Source organism: Bombina bombina, chromosome 7 (assembly GCF_027579735.1).
Source record: "Bombina bombina isolate aBomBom1 chromosome 7, aBomBom1.pri, whole genome shotgun sequence".
In the NCBI taxonomy this organism is placed as follows: Eukaryota; Metazoa; Chordata; class Amphibia; order Anura; family Bombinatoridae; genus Bombina; species Bombina bombina.
The window spans coordinates 371193024-371211901 of NC_069505.1; the positions used below are offsets into that span (position 1 = coordinate 371193024).

General features: G+C 39.9%; 1 protein-coding gene across 1 annotated transcript in view; it reads left to right on the forward strand.

Annotated features, from left to right (window-relative positions):
- Positions 1-18878, forward strand: part of LOC128666463 (uncharacterized) — a 263279-nt gene that overhangs the window by 182358 nt on the left and 62043 nt on the right. The window lies entirely within an intron of this gene.

Consider the following 18878-nt stretch of genomic DNA (forward strand, 5'->3'; position numbering starts at 1 on the left):
TTGCATATACACCATCTGATACCAGCTATATGTCCCTAACTGTCTTCAGACAAGATTTATAGCTCTTATAAATTGTTATGGCAGATATATGCCCACATCCAGATAAAATGCACATCCAATTTGCTTCATTGTCACGGAAATTCAAATTTGGTAATAGAAGAGAAGTAAGTATTGAGTTCTAGATTTAGCTGACAGAAGACATGAAAACCAAGCAGTTAGCTGAAACAGTGTTACCAACACATGCCAAATAGGAAAAAGAGCATCATCCAGGTTTTGGCCCAAAACAATCAGCTCTGAAACATTAAATTAAACATGCCCATTCTATGAAAACCTAGATAGTTTACCGAAGGATTTTGAGGCAATACAATGTGCATACTAGATGAATGTTATAAAATATATTTAAAGAATACATTCTCTAAAATTATCTCACAGAAATTGTGTAATAAAAGGGCAGACTGGTGCTCAGAGACAGCCAATACAGGCCTCAATCACCGATATGGGCTACTTTACTGATTGACCACAATCCCAATTTGATTTGGCTGCTAAAGGGCCAAGCCACAATTGAGTTTTCTTCTGAAAATCTCATGAATCTGGAAACCCCAACTGAAATTGACAAATACAATGGCCATTTCATTTGATACTTCAGTACAGTGTGTAGTGAAAATATTAATTTACTCTTTCTTGATAACTTTTAAACCATCTAAATGCCATTTGTTTATAGGCACAATCGGTTTACTGTGTTTGTTTGCTCAGTGATTTGATTTACACTTTTGATATATTAAAAATACATTTTAACCTCTTGTAGCAAAAGGAGATAGGTACTACATCACACAGTAATTTTCCCAGCATAATGTGTTGACGTTATTACCTATGTCCAATACAGAGGCACATACTGTGGTTCCCGCTGTAAGCTTTGACAGTGGAGAAAGCAGCTGGGGAGCTGAATGCAACTGCCTTTATACAGGGAGTGCAGAATTATTAGGCAAATGAGTATTTTGACCACATCATCATCTTTATGCATGTTGTCTTACTCCAAGCTGTATAGGCTCGAAAGCCTACTACCAATTAAGCATATTAGGTGATGTGCATCTCTGTAATGAGAAGGGGTGTGGTCTAATGACATCAACACCCTATATCAGGTGTGCATAATTATTAGGCAACTTCCTTTCCTTTGGCAAAATGGGTCAAAAGAAGGACTTGACAGGCTCAGAAAAGTCAAAAATAGTGAGATATCTTGCAGAGGGATGCAGCACTCTTAAAATTGCAAAGCTTCTGAAGCGTGATCATCGAACAATCAAGCGTTTCATTCAAAATAGTCAACAGGGTCGCAAGAAGCGTGTGGAAAAACCAAGGCACAAAATAACTGCCCATGAACTGAGAAAAGTCAAGCGTGCAGCTGCCAAGATGCCACTTGCCACCAGTTTGGCCATATTTCAGAGCTGCAACATCACTGGAGTGCCCAAAAGCACAAGGTGTGCAATACTCAGAGACATGGCCAAGGTAAGAAAGGCTGAAAGACGACCACCACTGAATAAGACACACAAGCTGAAACGTCAAGACTGGGCCAAGAAATATCTCAAGACTGATTTTTCTAAGGTTTTATGGACTGATGAAATGAGAGTGAGACTTGATGGGCCAGATGGATGGGCCCGTGGCTGGATTGGTAAAGGGCAGAGAGCTCCAGTCCGACTTAGACGCCAGCAAGGTGGAGGTGGAGTACTGGTTTGGGCTGGTATCATCAAAGATGAGCTTGTGGGGCCTTTTCGGGTTGAGGATGGAGTCAAGCTCAACTCCTAGTCCTACTGCCAGTTTCTGGAAGACACCTTCTTCAAGCAGTGGTACAGGAAGAAGTCTTCATCCTTCAAGAAAAACATGATTTTCATGCAGGACGATGCTCCATCACACGCGTCCAAGTACTCCACAGCGTGGCTGGCTAGAAAGGGTATAAAAGAAGAAAATCTAATGACATGGCCTCCTTGTTCACCTGATCTGAACCCCATTGAGAACCTGTGGTCCATCATCAAATGTGAGATTTACAAGGAGGGAAAACAGTACACCTCTCTGAACAGTGTCTGGGAGGCTGTGGTTGCTGCTGCACGCAATGTTGATGGTGAACAGATCAAAACACTGACAGAATCCATGGATGGCAGGCTTTTGAGTGTCCTTGCAAAGAAAGGTGGCTATATTGGTCACTGATTTGTTTTTGTTTTGTTTCTGAATGTCAGAAATGTATATTTGTGAATGTTGAGATGTTATATTGGTTTCACTGGTAAAAATAAATAATTGAAATGGGTATATATTTGTTTTTTGTTAAGTTGCCTAATAATTATGCACAGTAATAGTCACCTGCACACACAGATATCCCCCTAAAATAGCTATAACTAAAAACAAACTAAAAACTACTTCCAAAACTATTCAGCTTTGATATTAATGAGTTTTTTGGGTTCATTGAGAACATGGTTGTTGTTCAATAATAAAATTAATCCTCAAAAATACAACTTGCCTAATAATTCTGCACTCCCTGTATGTTAAGGGAGCACTGATCATACTCCCATTACCATATGAAGACAGATCGCCGATTCAGACACTGACACAAATTGTGTCACTATCTGTATCTGCTGCGATGCCGTGGGTGGTGGTAAGGGAGGGAAGTAAGGAGGTGGGTGGCCTATAGCTGAAGAGGGGTTGAAGGGGGAAGAAGGGTAGGGTTCCCTAAGCTACAGAATTTTTTTTTATTAGGAGAGATTGAAGGATGGTTCCCTACACAGAAAAATAGTTTTATTAAAAAATAAATAGAATTAAAAAACTTACACCTAGATTACGAGTTTTGCGTTAGAGGTTATGCGTTGCTAACAAGCACTTTGTACTCCGCCTTTGTTAATAGCGCTGCGGAATCTGTTGGCGCTCTACAAATAACCGATAATAATAATAATAACGAGCAGTTTTCTCTCACCGCTCACTTACCTGCAGCGCTGGTATTACAGGTTTTTACAAACCTGGCGTTAAAAGACAAAAAGTGATCTCACTCCAATACCAGCGCTGCTTAAGTCAGCAGTGAGCTGGTCGTACGTGCTCGTGCACGATTTCCCCATAGGAATCAACGGGGAGAGCCGGCTGAGAAAAAGTCTAACACCTGCAAAAAAAGCAGCGTAAATCTCAGTAACGCAGCCCCATTGATTCCTGTGGGGAAATAAAAGTTATGTTTACACCTAACACCCTAACATGAACCCCAAGTGTAAACACCCCTAATCTTACACTTATTAACCCCTTATCTGCCGCCCCCGACATCGCTCACACCTGCATTATATTTATTAACCCCTAATCTGCCACCCAAATGATGTTGCCGCAACCTACCTTCACTTATTAACCCCTAATCTACTGCCCCAACGTCGCCGCCACTATAATAAACATATTAACCCCTAAACCGCAGCACTCCCGCCTCACAAACATTAGTTAAATATTATTAACCCCTAATCTGCCGTCCCTAACATCGCCGCCACCTACCTACATTTATTAACCCCTAATCTGCCGCCCCCAACGTCGCCGCAACTATACTAAATGTATTAACCCCTAAACCTAAGTCTAACCCTAACACCCCGTAACTTAAATATAATTACAATAAATCTAAATAAAAATTACTATCATTACCTAAATAATTCCTATTTAAAACTAAATACTTACCTATAAAATAAACCCTAAGATAGCTACAATATAACTAATAGTTACATTGTAGCTATCTTAGGGTTTATTTTTATTTTACAGGCAAGTTTGTATTTATTTTAATTAGGTAGAGTAGTTATTAAATAGTTATTAACTATTTAATAACTACCTAGCTAAAATAAATACAAAAGTACCTGTAAAATAAAACCTAACCTAAGTTACAATAACACATAACACTACACTATAATGAAATAAATTAACTAAATTACAGAAAATAATAAACAAATTACAAGATATTTAAACTAAGCAGCGCATCGGGCCAGCTGTATAGTCACAGCCCGGCCCGACCGTGCCATAAGACTAAGTGCAGCTCGCTCCTGCTCTGTCTGACAGCAGGAGCGAGCTTCACTTAATGTTATGGCGCGGTTTGTTTCTCTTAAAGGCACAGAAACGTTTTTTTTATATTGCTTGTTAACTTGATTTAAAGTGTTTTCCAAGCTTGCTAGTCTCATTGCTAGTCTGTATAAACATGTCTGACATAGAGGAAACTCCTTGTTCATTATGTTTAAAAGCCATGGTGGAACCCCATAGGAGAATGTGTACTAAATGTATTGATTTCACTTTAAACAATAAAGATCAGCTGTTATCTTTAAAAGAATTATCACCAGAGGATTCTGACGAGGGGGAAGTTATGCCGACTAACTCTCCCCACGTGTCGGACCCTTTGACTCCCGCTCAAGGGACTCACGCTAAAATGGCGCCAAGTACATAAAAAACGCCCATAGCGATTACTTTGCATGACATGGCGGCAATCATGGATAATACCCTGTCAGCGGTATAAGCCAGACTGCCTAAATCCAGAGGAAGCGCGATAGCTCTGGGTTTAGACGTAATACAGAGCACACAGATGTTTTAAGGCCCATGTCTGATACTGCGTCACAATATGCAGAAGCTGAGGAAGAGCTTCAGTCTGTGGGTGACGTCTCTGACTCGGGGAAAACTGATTCAGATATGTCTACTTTTAAATTTAAGCTTGAGAACCTCCGGGTGTTGCTTGGAGAGGTTTTAGCTGCTCTGAATAACTGTGACACAATTGCAGTGCCAGAGAAATTGTGTAGACTGGATAAATACTACGCAGTGCCGGTGTGTACTGACGTTTTTCCAATACGTAAAAGTTTTACAGAAATTATTACTAAGGAGTGGGACAGACCCGGTGTGCCGTTTTCCCCCCCTCCTATATTTAGAAAAATGTTTCCAATAGACGCCACCACACGGGACTTATGGCAGACGGTCCCTAAGGTGGAGGGAGCAGTTTCTACTTTAGCAAAGCATACCACTATCCCTGTCGAGGACAGTTGTGCTTTTTCAGATCCAATGAATAAAAAATTAGAAGGTTACCTTAAGAAAATGTTTATTCAACAAGGTTTTATCCTGCAGCCCCTTGCATGCATTGCTCCTGTCACTGCTGCTGCAGCGTTCTGGTTTGAGTCTCTGGAAGAGGCCTTTCAGACAGCTACTCCATTGACTGAAATACTTGACAAGCTTAGAACACTTAAGCTAGCTAATTCTTTTGTTTCTGATGCCATTGTTCATTTGACTAAACTAACGGCTAAGAATTCTGGATTCGCCATCCAGGCGCGTAGGGCGCTATGGCTTAAATCTTGGTCAGCTGACGTGACTTCAAAGTCTAAATTACTTAACATTCCCTTCAAGGGGCAGACCCTATTCGGGCCTGGTTTGAAGGAAATTATTGCTGACATTACTGGAGGTAAGGGTCATACCCTTCCTTAGGACAGGGCCAAATCAAAGGCCAAACTGTCTAATTTTCGTGCCTTTCGAAACTTCAAGGCAGGTGCAGCATCAACTTCCTCTGCTACAAAAGAAGAGGGAACTTTTGCGCAATCCAAGCCGGCCTGGAAATCTAACCAGGCCTGGAGCAAAGGCAAGCAGGCCAGAAAGCCTGCTGCTGCCTCTAAGACAGCATGAAGGAATGGCCCCCTATCCAGCAACGGATCTAGTAGGGGGCAGACTTTCTCTCTTCGCCCAGGCGTGGGCAAGAGATGTTCAGGATCCCTGGGCGTTGGAGATCATATCTCAGGGATATCTTCTGGACTTCAAAGCTTCCCCCCCACAAGGGAGATTTCACCTTTCAAGATTATCTGTAAACCAGATAAAGAAAAAGGCATTCTTACGCTGTGTGCAAGACCTCCTAATAATGGGAGTGATCCATCCAGTTCCACAGATGGAACAAGGACAGGGATTTTATTCAAATCTGTTTGTGGTTCCCAAAAAAGAGGGAACCTTCAGACCAATTTTGGATCTAAAGATCTTAAACAAATTCCTCAGAGTTCCATCGTTCAAAATGGAAACTATTCGGACAATCCTACCTATAATCCAGGAGGGTCAGTACATGACCACAGTGGATTTGAAGGATGCTTACCTTCACATACCGATTCACAAAGATCATCATCGGTTCCTAAGGTTTGCCTTTCTAGACAGGCATTACCAGTTTGTGGCTCTTCCCTTCGGGTTAGCTACAGCCCCAATAATTTTTACAAAGGTTCTGGGGTCTCTTCTGGCGGTCCTAAGACCACGGGGCATAGCAGTGGCCCCTTATCTAGACGACATCCTGATACAGGCGTCAAACTTCCAAATTGCCAAATCTCATACGGATATAGTGTTGGCATTTCTGAGGTCGCATGGGTGGAAAGTGAACGAGGGAAAGAGTTCTCTATCACCCCTCACAAGGGTTTCCTTCCTAGTAACTCTGATAGATTCTGTAGAAATGAAAATTTACCTGACGGAGTCCAGGTTATCAAAGCTTCTAAATTCCTGCCGTGTTCTTCACTACATTCCGCGCCCTTCGGTGGCTCAGTGCATGGAAGTGATCGGCTTAATGGTAGCGGCGATGGACATAGTGCCATTTGCGCGCCTACATCTCAGACCGCTGCAATTATGCATGCTCAGTCAGTGGAATGGGGATTACACAGATTTGTCCCCTCTGCTAAATCTGGATCAAGAGACCAGAGATTCTCTTCTCTGGTGGCTATCTCGGGTCCATCTGTCCAAAGGTATGACCTTTCGCAGGCCAGATTGGACACTTGTAACAACAGATGCCAGCCTTCTAGGTTGGGGTGCAGTCTGGAATTCCCTGAAGGCTCAGGGATCATGGACTCAGGAGGAGAAACTCCTCCCAATAAATATTCTGGAGTTAAGAGCAATATTCAATGCTCTTCTAGCTTGGCCTCAGTTAGCAACCCTGAGGTTCATCAGATTTCAGTCGGACAACATCACGACTGTGGCTTACATCAACCATCAAGGGGGGACCAGGAGCTCCCTAGTGATGTTAGAAGTCTCCAAGATAATTCGCTGGGCAGAGACTCACTCTTGCCATCTATCAGCGATCCATATCCCAGGTGTAGAGAACTGGGAGGCGGATTTTCGGTGATCTTGATCGCGCCTGTGTGGCCACGCAGGACCTGGTATGCAGACCTGGTAGACATGTCATCCTTTCCACCTTGGCCTCTGCCTCTGAGACAAGACCTTCTACTACAAGGTCCTTTCAATCATCCAAATCTAATTTCTCTAAGACTGACTGCCTGGAGATTGAGCGCTTGATTTTATCAAGGCGTGGCTTCTCCGAGTCAGTCATTGATACCTTAATATAGGCACGAAAGCCTGTAACCAGGAAAATCTACCATAAGATATGGCGCAAATATCTTTATTAGTGTGAATCCAAGAATTACTCATGGAGTACGGTTAGGATTCCTAGGATATTGTCCTTTCTCCAAGAGGGTTTGGATAAAGGATTATCAGCTAGTTCTTTAAAGGGACAGATTTTTGCTCTGTCTATCCTTTTGCACAAGCGTCTGGCAGAGGTTCCAGACGTCCAGGCATTTTGTCAGGCTTTGGTTAGAATTAAGCCTGTGTTTAAACCTGTTGCTCCTCCATGGAGCTTAAACTTGGTTCTTAAGGTTCTTCAAGGAGTTCCGTTTGAACCCCTTCATTCCATTGATATCAAACTTTTATCTTGGAAAGTTCTGTTTTTGATGGCTATTTCTTCGGCTCGTAGAGTCTCTGAGTTATCAGCTTTACAATGTGATTCTCCTTATCTGATTTTCCATACAGATAAAGTAGTTCTGCGTACAAAACCTGGGTTTTTACCTAAGGTAGTTTCCAACAAGAATATCATTTAAGAGATTGTTGTTCCATCATTGTGTCCTAATCCTTCTTCAAAGAAGGAACGTCTTTTACATAATTTGGACGTAGTCCGTGCTTTAAAGTTTTACTTACAAGCGACTAAAGATTTTCGTCAAACATCTTCCCTGTTTGTTGTTTACTCTGGACAGAGGAGAGGTCAAAAGACTTCTGCAACCTCTCTTTCTTATGGCTTCGGAGCGTAATACGCTTAGCCTATGAGACTGCTGGACAGGAGCCCCCTGAAAGGATTACAGCTCATTCTACTAGAGCTGTGGCTTCCACCTGGGCCTTTAAAAATTAGGCTTCTGTTGAACAGATTTGCAAAGCGGCGACTTGGTCTTCGCTTCATACCTTTTCAAAATTTTACAAATTTGATACTTTTGCTTCTTCGGAGGCTATTTTTGGGAGAAAGGTTCTACAGGCAGTGGTACCTTCCGTTTAAGTACCTGCCTTGTCCCTCCCTTCATCCGTGTACTTTAGCTTTGGTATTGGTATCCCACAAGTAATGGATGATCCGTGGACTGGATACACCTAACAAGAGAAAACATAATTTATGCTTACCTGATAAATTTATTTCTCTTGTGGTGTATCCAGTCCACGGCCCGCCCTGTCCTTTTAAGGCAGGTCTAAATTTTAAACTACAGTCACCACTGCACCCTATGGTTTCTCCTTTCTCGGCTAGTTTCGGTCGAATGACTGGATATGGCAGTTAGGGGAGGAGCTATATAGCAGCTCTGCTGTGGGTGATCCTCTTGCAACTTCCTGTTGGGAAGGAGAATATCCCACAAGTAATGGATGATCCGTGGACTGGATACGCCACAAGAGAAATAAATTTATCAGGTAAGCATAAATTATGTTTTTTAGGTTTACTGTCCCTTTAAATATCTTGTAATTTGTTTATTATTTTCTGTAATTTAGTATTATTTTTTTTTTGTACTTTAGCTAATTTAATTTAATTTATTTAATTGTTTTTATTTAATTATAGTGTAGTGTCAGATGTTACTATTTAGTAACTATTCTACCTAGTTAAAAAAAATACAAACTTGCCTGTAAAATCAAAATACACCCTAAGATAGCTACAATGTAACTATTAGTTATATTGTAGCTATCTTAGGGTTTATTTTATAGGTAAGTATTTAGTTTTAAATAGGAATTATTTAGGTAATGATAGTAATTTTTATTTAGATTTATTGTAATTATATTTAAGTTAGGGGGTGTTAGGGTTAGGGTTAATACATTTAGTATAGTGGCGGCGACGTTGGGGGCAGCAGATTAAGGGTTAGTAAGTGTAGGTAGGTGGCAGCGATGTTAGGGACGGCAGATTAGGGGTTAATATTATTTAACTAGTGTTTGCGAGGCGGGAGTGCGGCGGTTTAGGGGATAATATGTTTATTATAGTTGCAGCGATGTCCGGAACAGCAGATTAGGGGTTAACATTTTAATTTTAGTGTTTGCGATGTGGGAGGGCCTCGGTTTAGGGGTTAATAGGTAGTTTATGGGTGTTAGTATACTTTTTAGCACTTTAGTTATGAGTTATATGTTACGGCGTTGTACCATAAAACTCTTAACTACTGACTTTTACTGTAAATGCGTTAGGGATGTTGGAGGTAGAGGGTGTACCGTACCGCTCACTTTTTGGCCTCCCAGGACAGACTCGTAATACCGGCGCTATGAAAGTCCCATAGAAAAAAGGGTTTACGAAGTTTACGTAAGTCGTTTTGCGGTAAGGCCAAAAAAGTGTGCGGGGACCCTAAACCTGCAAGACTCGTAATACCAGCGGTAGAGAAAAAGCAGCGTTAGACCCGGCTAAAGCTGCTTTTTCAGCTTACCGCAAAACTCGTAATTTAGGTGATATTAATGTATATTTCTGGAACACTAGGGATTACCTACTTTAATCTTTATTTTCCTCAATTTTATCTATTGGCTGCATGACCTCATAATACGTAGTTGAATTAGACTTTACCACTTAACATATTCCTAATATACATGAAGGCTTATAATGGATTGTATAGATTATGCATAGTGTGTATCGTTTATGGTCATTAAGAGCACTACTTCTTATTTGCTTGAATTATTATTATTATAATCTACTGCCTTTGTATAATATTACAGTGTAATGATACATATGGTCCCATGTGAATCTATTACTTTCATTTTCTTGTTAAAACAATTCAATAGAAATACTTCCAGTACCTAAGATGGCTTTGACAATTGGAAGGGGGAGGGTTAGAGAGCTGTTTAGGTAGGATTGGTGAGGTGGGAGGTTACCCTGCAGAAAGCTTACCCTCCTGAGCTTACATCTCTGCTTTTCAACAAAAGATACTAAGAGAATAAAGACAGTTTGATAATAGAAGTAAATTAAAAAATATGTTTACCCCTAAATGGGGATTTCTTTTTTAATATTGTGAATCTCGCTGCCCGCTTTTATTGGAGACCTCCTGCAGGGAGGGAGGTTGCCAACGAGACCGGTGCTATTACGGGCCAAAAAAACATTAATGACCACAATTTACTGGGTAAAGGGCTTATGACCCAGATTACAGGTTGTGCGCTATACCCGGTGGGTAAATAACGCTAAAAATGTAGGGGTACCGCACTTTCCATAGCGCTGCCATTCCAAGTGACAAAAAACTTTATTTTATTGTGCAGTATTGTGCGGTATTGTGCGTTAAGCTTGTGCACGTATCCCCCCATAGACATCAATGGAGAAAAACACCTGTGATTGCATAATGGCGATTGCTATAACGCTTTCCCCATTGATGTCAATGTAGACAAGAAAGTTTTTATTATAAATCTAACACCCTAACATAAACCCCTAGTCTATATACCCCTAAACCGCCTCCCCCGACATCGCCAACACTAAATAAAGACCCCATTAACCCCTACACCACTGCCCCCTGCATCACCAAAACTACAATAAACCTATTAACCCCTAATCCACCGCCCCCAGCATCGGCAACACTACAATAAACCTATTAACCCCTAATCCTCTGCCCCCTGTATCGCTAACACCTAAATAAAACTATTAACCCCTAATCTGCCACCCCCCCCGCATCACAAAAACTAAACTAAACCTATTAACCCCTAAACCGCCAAACACGCGCATCGCGGCTAACTCATTTTTAACTATTAACCCCTAAACCTAACACCCCCTAACTTTAAATTAAAGAGCTTATTGCCCTTTTAAGGGCAATGCGCATACAAATTACCCTTCAGGGCCAATGGGTAGCTTAGGTTTTTTATAGTTAGGTCTTTTTTATTTTGGGGATTGGGTGGGTGAGGGGTACTGTTAGGGGGGACTTAGTATTTTTATTTTAAGTAAACGAGCAGATTGCTTTAGGGAAATGCCCTAAAAGGCCTTTGTAAGGGCTATTGGTGGTTTAGTGTTAGATTGGGGGCGTTTTTATTTTGGGGTGGCTTTTTTGTTTATAGGGGTATTAGATTAGGTTTATTTTTTTATTTTATATATTTTAGTTTATTCTTTTCTGTAATCTTAGACTATTTTTATTTTTCAAAATTTTAGAGTTTGTTATTTTTTGTAATTTAGGTTCTTTATTTTTGGTATAAATATTTTTTTTTAATAGTAGTGTTATGTTTATTTATAGTTTAAGCTTAGGTTTTATTTATTTCACAGGTAAGTTTTTATTTATTTTAAGGTAGTTAAATTGTAACTTTAAAGTTAGGGGGGTGTTAGGTTTAGGGGTTAATAGTTTAATTTAGTTTGTTGTGAGGGGTCGGTGGCTTAGGGGTTAATAGATTTATTTTAGTAGTAGCAATGTGGGGGGCCAGTGGTTTAGGGGTTAATAGGTTAATTTAGGGAGTCACAATGTGGGGGGTCGGCGGTTTAGGGGTTGAAAGGTTTATTTAGTGTTGACGATGAGGGGGCAGCAAATTAGGGTTTAATAGGTTTATTATAGTATTTGCGATGCAGGGGTGGCCGTTTAGGGGTTTATGCGGGGGTAGTTTATGGGTGTTAGTGTACGTTGTAACATTTTTGTTATGAGTTTTGTGAAACATTTTTGTTTTGCAAAATCCGTAACTACTGGTCTTTGATTGCGGAATGGATCGCTGAGGTATATGCTATAAAGCTAGTGGAATAGCCGTACCGCACAACCTATACTATACAGGTGAGCTGAATATTCCACACTCAAAAGCCATTTTTTTAGTGCGGATGTGCAGCACGCAAAGGCCAATTTTTCAGTTGTTATAGCCGTACCGCACAACTTGTAATCTAAGTCATTATTTATTCTTATTATTATTATTTACATGTATATTATTTTAAATTATTATTTGTATGCAGGCTTTGAGTCAGAAATAGCTACCCATTCCCTCTAAAAAATCAGTCAATTCCCTTCAAAATAATACATTTAACACAACCTAGGGTCACCAAGTTTCTTCAATAGATTTCAAAGTGCATTTGTGTCTATAAACATTGTCTGCAGTATGCCACAAACAACTGTGGATCTGCTAGAAAAAATGGATAAAAGAGATATCTATTCTGTGGTACACCTTGCATGGTTAATGGCAGAAGCTGTATAATATTGCTATTACGCTGGAATTACTGTGGGATTTGATTACATATTTTTTTATTATTAGCTTCTACTTTGTTAGCACCAATGACTGGCCACAGCCCTATGAATAGCCATATGAATAGCCATATTTAATATATATACCCATGAAAAGCCAAAATATAATTATATCCACAGTATTTGCGCATAGCAGGCCTCCAAACTGTCCCTATTTGAGACGATCCCTAATTCTGAGTTCAGTCCCAATGTCCCTGTGAGAGAGCCATGTATCCAAATTTGCAGAATTTTCCTTAGCCACACCCACAGTCCACCAGACATGCCCACAATTCACCAGACATGCCCACGAGCTACCCAGACCCATTATGACTCCACCTACTATCCAACTGCTACCCAACATCCTTCTGACAGCACCACCCACAAGATTAATCTCCCCCTCAATCTCCTGAGTCCCTAATACCTAGCAAAAAATGTTAAGAGGTATGATATTGAGCGATATGGTCTGATCAAGGCCCTTTCTTTAAAAGCAAAAGAAAAATTGTCAAAATGTATTTCCATCCCAAGAAAAAAAAAATCTCTCAGCTCTGTTTGCATTTCATTAAAGGGACAGTCAACTCAAATTTTGTTATTGATTTAAAATATAGATAATCTCTTTATTCCCCATTCCCCAGTTTTGCACAGAAAACCAGGTTATATTAGTATAATTTTTACCTCTGTGATTACCTTGTTTCTAAGCATCTTCTGATGGCCCCCTGATCACATGACTTTATTGACTGGCATTTAAGCCAATTAGTGCTGTGTTGTTAGAGTCCACGGGCGTCAGCTCATTGTTATCTATATGGCTCACATGAACTAGCTTCCCCTGTTGTGAAAAGCAAAAACAAAAGCATGTGATCATGGGGCTGTCTTTTGGGACTTAGAAACAGACAGAAATGTAGAGGTTTAAAGGTTATAAACTATGTTAATATAACCATGTTGGTTGTGCAAAGCTGGGGAATGGGTAGTAAAGGCATTATCTATCTTTTTAAACAATAACAATTTTTGTGTTGACTGTCCCTTTAATTCCTTTTGCACTTTATTGAGCTTTTCATACATAAGTGTTTACAACACTTTCTCAATCTTGACTTTAGTAATCAAACAGATAGAGGCCAATTTAACAAATGTCTTGCGGACCTGATCCGACAGTGCGGATCAGGTCTGCAAGACATCGCTGAATGCAGAGAGCAATACGTTCTCCGTATTCAGCATTGCACCAGCAGCCTACAAGAGCTGCTGGTGCAACGCCGCTCCCTGCAGACTCACGGCCAATCGATCGGGTTGAATTCCGGCGATTCCTGTCCGCCTGCTCAGAGCAGGCGGACAGGGTTATGGAGCAGTCTGAAGACTCGCCAGAAACACGGGTCGTCAAGCTCCGTTCGGAGCTTGATAGATAGGCCCCATAGTCACAAGTTTCTACATTATGAGAATTTAGCAGCATATGAGAACATTTCTTTGAATGTAGAATGATAATATATTTTCTCTCTCATTCTGGGCTAGATTATGAATGGTGTGATGAAAATGTTATACATACTCAAGACACTCCCAATAAGACTTCTTAACCACTACCTTCTTCTTCAACTGCTATCCAGGACTTTTTTCATTTAACGTCATATGGGGGAAGGATCAGAACCAGTGTAACACAATATACTGACACTTAAAGGAGGAGGACTGGGAGTACCCAATAAATCAAAATATCACCAATCACATTAAAAAGGGTGCTATAGACTGGTATGGTGGTGTATGGGGTGAAAGCCTGGATCTCTATGGATTCACAAATTCTTAGAACCCCCAAATGTTGGTTCTCTTTGCTTAGTATTAGCAGAGTGTAAACCCTCAATGATTAAATCTTCCAACTTATATAACCATTTTTTGGCTCCTGGAACAGTATCTTCAAATCAACTAAAGCCATAAGATCACCTGTATCTCCTATTTTACATAATGTTGAATTTATAGGAAAATTTTAGTCTAAGGGGGAAACTTTACCAATGTCTGTCAGACATCGCTGAATGCCGAGAGCATATGATGTCGGCATTTATCATTGCACAAGCAGTTCACCAGAACTGCTTGTGCAATGCCGCCCCTTGCAGATTCGCGGCCGCTAGCAGGGGGTGTCAATCAGCCCGATCGTATAGGATCGGGCGGATTGAAGACCGCAGCCTCAGACGCAGCGGACAAGTTGTGGAGTTGGCTCATGTGGAAACAAGGGGAACAAACAAGGGCCATTTGGCCCTTCTTAAATCGACCCCAAAAGATCAAGTTAGGCATGCAACAAAGATGAGTGAAAAAATATCTACCACAGAATTACTAGAATAGGTCAGCAATCCATATCCAGAGGAACATTCACATCCTGGTTAAAATACACACAGCTACATTATCTAATTCAACTCTATTACATGAATGAGATTTCCCCAGGGTACTACACAATCCCTTCAAGCACTAATGTTTACAGGATATACAGGGAGTGAAGAATTATTAGGCAAATGAGTATTTTGACCACATCATCCTCTTTATGCATGTTGTCTTACTCCAAGCTGTATAGGCTCGAAAGCCTACTACCAATTAAGCATATTAGGTGATGTGCATCTCTGTAATGAGAAGGGGTGTGGTCTAATGACATCAACACCCTATATCAGGTGTGCATAATTATTAGGCAACTTCCTTTCCTTTGGCAAAATGGGTCAAAAGAAGGACTTGACAGGCTCAGAAAAGTAAAAAATAGTGAGATATCTTGCAGATGGATGCAAAGCTTCTGAAGCGTGATCATCGAACAATCAAGCGTTTCATTCAAAATAGTCAACAGGGTCGCAAGAAGCGTGTGGAAAAACCAAGGCGCAAAATAACTGCCCATGAACTGAGAAAAGTCAAGCGTGCAGCTGCCAAGATGCCACTTGCCACCAGTTTGGCCATATTTCAGAGCTGCAACATCACTGGAGTGCCCAAAAGCACAAGTTGTGCAATACTCAGAGACATGGCCAAGGTAAGAAAGGCTGAAAGACGACCACCACTGAACAAGACACACAAGCTGAAACGTCAAGACTGGGCCAAGAAATATCTCAAGACTGATTTTTCTAAGGTTTTATGGACTGATGAAATGAGAGTGAGTCTTGATGGGCCAGATGGATGGGCCCGTGGCTGGATTGGTAAAGGGCAGAGAGCTCCAGTCCGACTCAGACGCCAGCAAGGTGGAGGTGGAGTACTGGTTTGGGCTGGTATTATCAAAGATGAGCTTGTGGGGCCTTTTCGGGTTGAGGATGGAGTCAAGCTCAACTCCCAGTCCTACTGCCAGTTTCTGGAAGACACCTTCTTCAAGCAGTGGTACAGGAAGAAGTCTGCATCCTTCAAGAAAAACATGATTTTCATGCAGGACAATGCTCCATCACACGCGTCCAAGTACTCCACAGCGTGGCTGGCAAGAAAGGGTATAAAAGAAGAAAATCTAATGACATGGCCTCCTTGTTCATCTGATCTGAACGCCATTGAGAACCTGTGGTCCATCATCAAATGTGAGATTTACAAGGAGGGAAAACAGTACACCTCTCTGAACAGTGTCTGGGAGGCTGTGGTTGCTGCTGCACGCAATGTTGATGGTGAACAGATCAAAACACTGACAGAATCCATGGATGGCAGGCTTTTGAGTGTCCTTGCAAAGAAAGGTGGCTATATTGGTCACTGATTTGTTTTGTTTTGTTTTTGAATGTCAGAAATGTATATTTGTGAATGTTGAGATGTTATATGGGTTTCACTGGTAAAAATAAATAATTGAAATGGGTATATATTTGTTTTTTGTTAAGTTGCCTAATAATTATGCACAGTAATAGTCACCTGCACACACAGATATCCCCCTAAAATAGCTATAACTAAAAACAAACTAAAAACTACTTCCAAAACTATTCAGCTTTGATATTAATGAGTTTTTTGGGTTCATTGAGAACATGGTTGTTGTTCAATAATAAAATTAATCCTCAAAAATACAACTTGCCTAATAATTCTGCACTCCCTGTACTGCCTAGAGGTACTCTAGCAATATCAAGCCACCTATAAGGGATACTTTATAAAACTGCTCTTCTTAAATATGTCTTTCATAGGTAAGCAGAATTTGCCCTAACATTAGAGATACAAGATTGGCAGATATTTTTTTACTAACAACATCCTCTCCAACACTACAAATGTTAGATATTCATTTTATAATCTTGCTCCTGTTGTATCTCACCTCAGTATGCAATGAAAAAGTAATACTCAGATGCTGGAGAACTGGTACTCTCCCGCATATGTGGTGGCAGGGTCAATTGATTAAACTGTTCAGTGATGAGATGGAATGGTTGTATCAAACCTTTACTAGGAGGAAACGTCACTTACCTCACCAAACAATATACCCAAACATTCTATTTCGAGACTGTTTTTTTGTCTTTAACCCTTTTGCAGCTAAGCTTTTATTTCACCCCAGTACTGAGACAATTTTGAGGGTTTTTTTTTGGCCACTTTCATTTATACCTTATTGTAAGTTATATTTCAGAGTAGCCCACACAAATTATTTATTGGGTTTTTTTTTAGCAGGCCCAGCAGATTCCCAATTTCCCATTATTATATTTGATATATAATATTTTTATATTATTCATTGCATGTGAGATAGCTGTGCCAAAAACTGTAAAATAAAAGTATAATTTTTGCATAGATTTTAGTAAATAATATTGATAATGGTCCAGTGACTACTGCTGTAACTGTGATCACCTTACTAAATTATCATCAAGGGTAGCTACATGTAAAATAGACTCATACAGGCTTTTGGGGGTTATAATATAGATTAGAGAGACCCCATTGTGCAGTACATAAATAAAATAATTGTTTTTCTTACCACGGTGATCACCTGACTATACAGACAAAATGTATATATGTTTTAAGAGAGGAACTTGTCCACTAGAAAATAAACTTTATTAGGAGTCTCTAGACATACCAGATTTTTTTATTGTGTATATAATTTAACATCCTCAAGCAAAAGTTTTTTTTTTTTAAATATCTGCTTGATATAACTGCTCCAAGACCACCATCATCTGAAAGAGCAGACAAATTTATTTCAAATGAGGGGTCTTGGAGGTTTGTACCCGCTAACAGAGCTGAGATCTATTGGTTTGAATTATCTCCCCCTATCCAGGCCCCTTGAAGCTATTCGGTTCAGCCCATTTGTGAGGTCACCAGCAGTCATATGAAGCCTGCAAGTGCCCCCAACTAGGCTACCAGCTATCCCTAGCCTGTAGTGTGTGGGGTAGCCGAAAACAGTGTTTCAACGACTATCCCTTTGCATGAAGAAAAGGGCGTATCATGCACATGCAGGCTTTGATGTGCAAAACAAGCTATAGCTCGTTATGCGCATCGAAGGGATTAAATATAAATTTTCATTGGTGTTCAATGGGGGTTATTCTGGAAGGTCATATAGAAGGGGTTCTTTGATTATAGACGGGTTGTGCTGAGTGGTTATGTCGGGGGTCTCTTGGGTGTTTAAATGCTGAGACCTTGTAGCTTAATATCGGTAAATGGCTGGATGTAGCATTGGTTGGGGAGGAGAGGTTCAAGCTATATAAAGCTAGATACAATTGGGGCATACTATTGCAAGTAACAGTATTGTTACAGATCAAATGTTACCAAATACAATAATTCCAAGATCATTGTCCTTTAGGCAGAAAGGGTTAAGGGGTTGAAAATTTTAATATCTCTAAACATTGGACTAGATTATAAGTGGGGCACTAACTGTTGCGTGTGAGCGATATCGGCCTTTTGTGCGCAATGGAAAGAACGCTCGTTTACAAGTTTAAAGTAAATGTGATCACGCTTTTCAGGTTAGTGTTACTGAAAATCTTGCGTAAAGTGTAGTGCTTTAAAAAATAGTTGCATTACACAAAATACATTGAAAATTACATTTACCCTCATATAAACACTAAATGATAAAAAATATTGTACATACTTAACATTTTAATGTTCTTCATATACAGGACAATGTTATTTTTATTGTAAATATATATTTCTGTATATACCTTTTACCTGTATATCTATTCCTATATGTATTTAATTTTTTTTTATAGTATGTATACAAATTATAACAATTATATATTTTTCAATATTTTAAATTTAATATTTCAAGAACGCACTTTAAGATGAATAATTCTTCATGAACGCTACACCTAAAGTATGAAACACAAATTGTGCTACACATATTTTACATTCTTGTGTTATTTACATAGAAAACAAATGTATATATATATATATATATATATATGTATATATATGTGATAATGCTAATGTAAAATATATATCTATATCTATAGGAATAGATATACAGGTATAGGTATATAGTTTGCAATGTGAAACATTAATAACTCCTGTCTATTTGGCATGCAAGCTATAGGTGTTAGATTTTTTCTCTGCGCTCTCCATTGGAGTCTATAGGGAGAATAAGTTAACGTG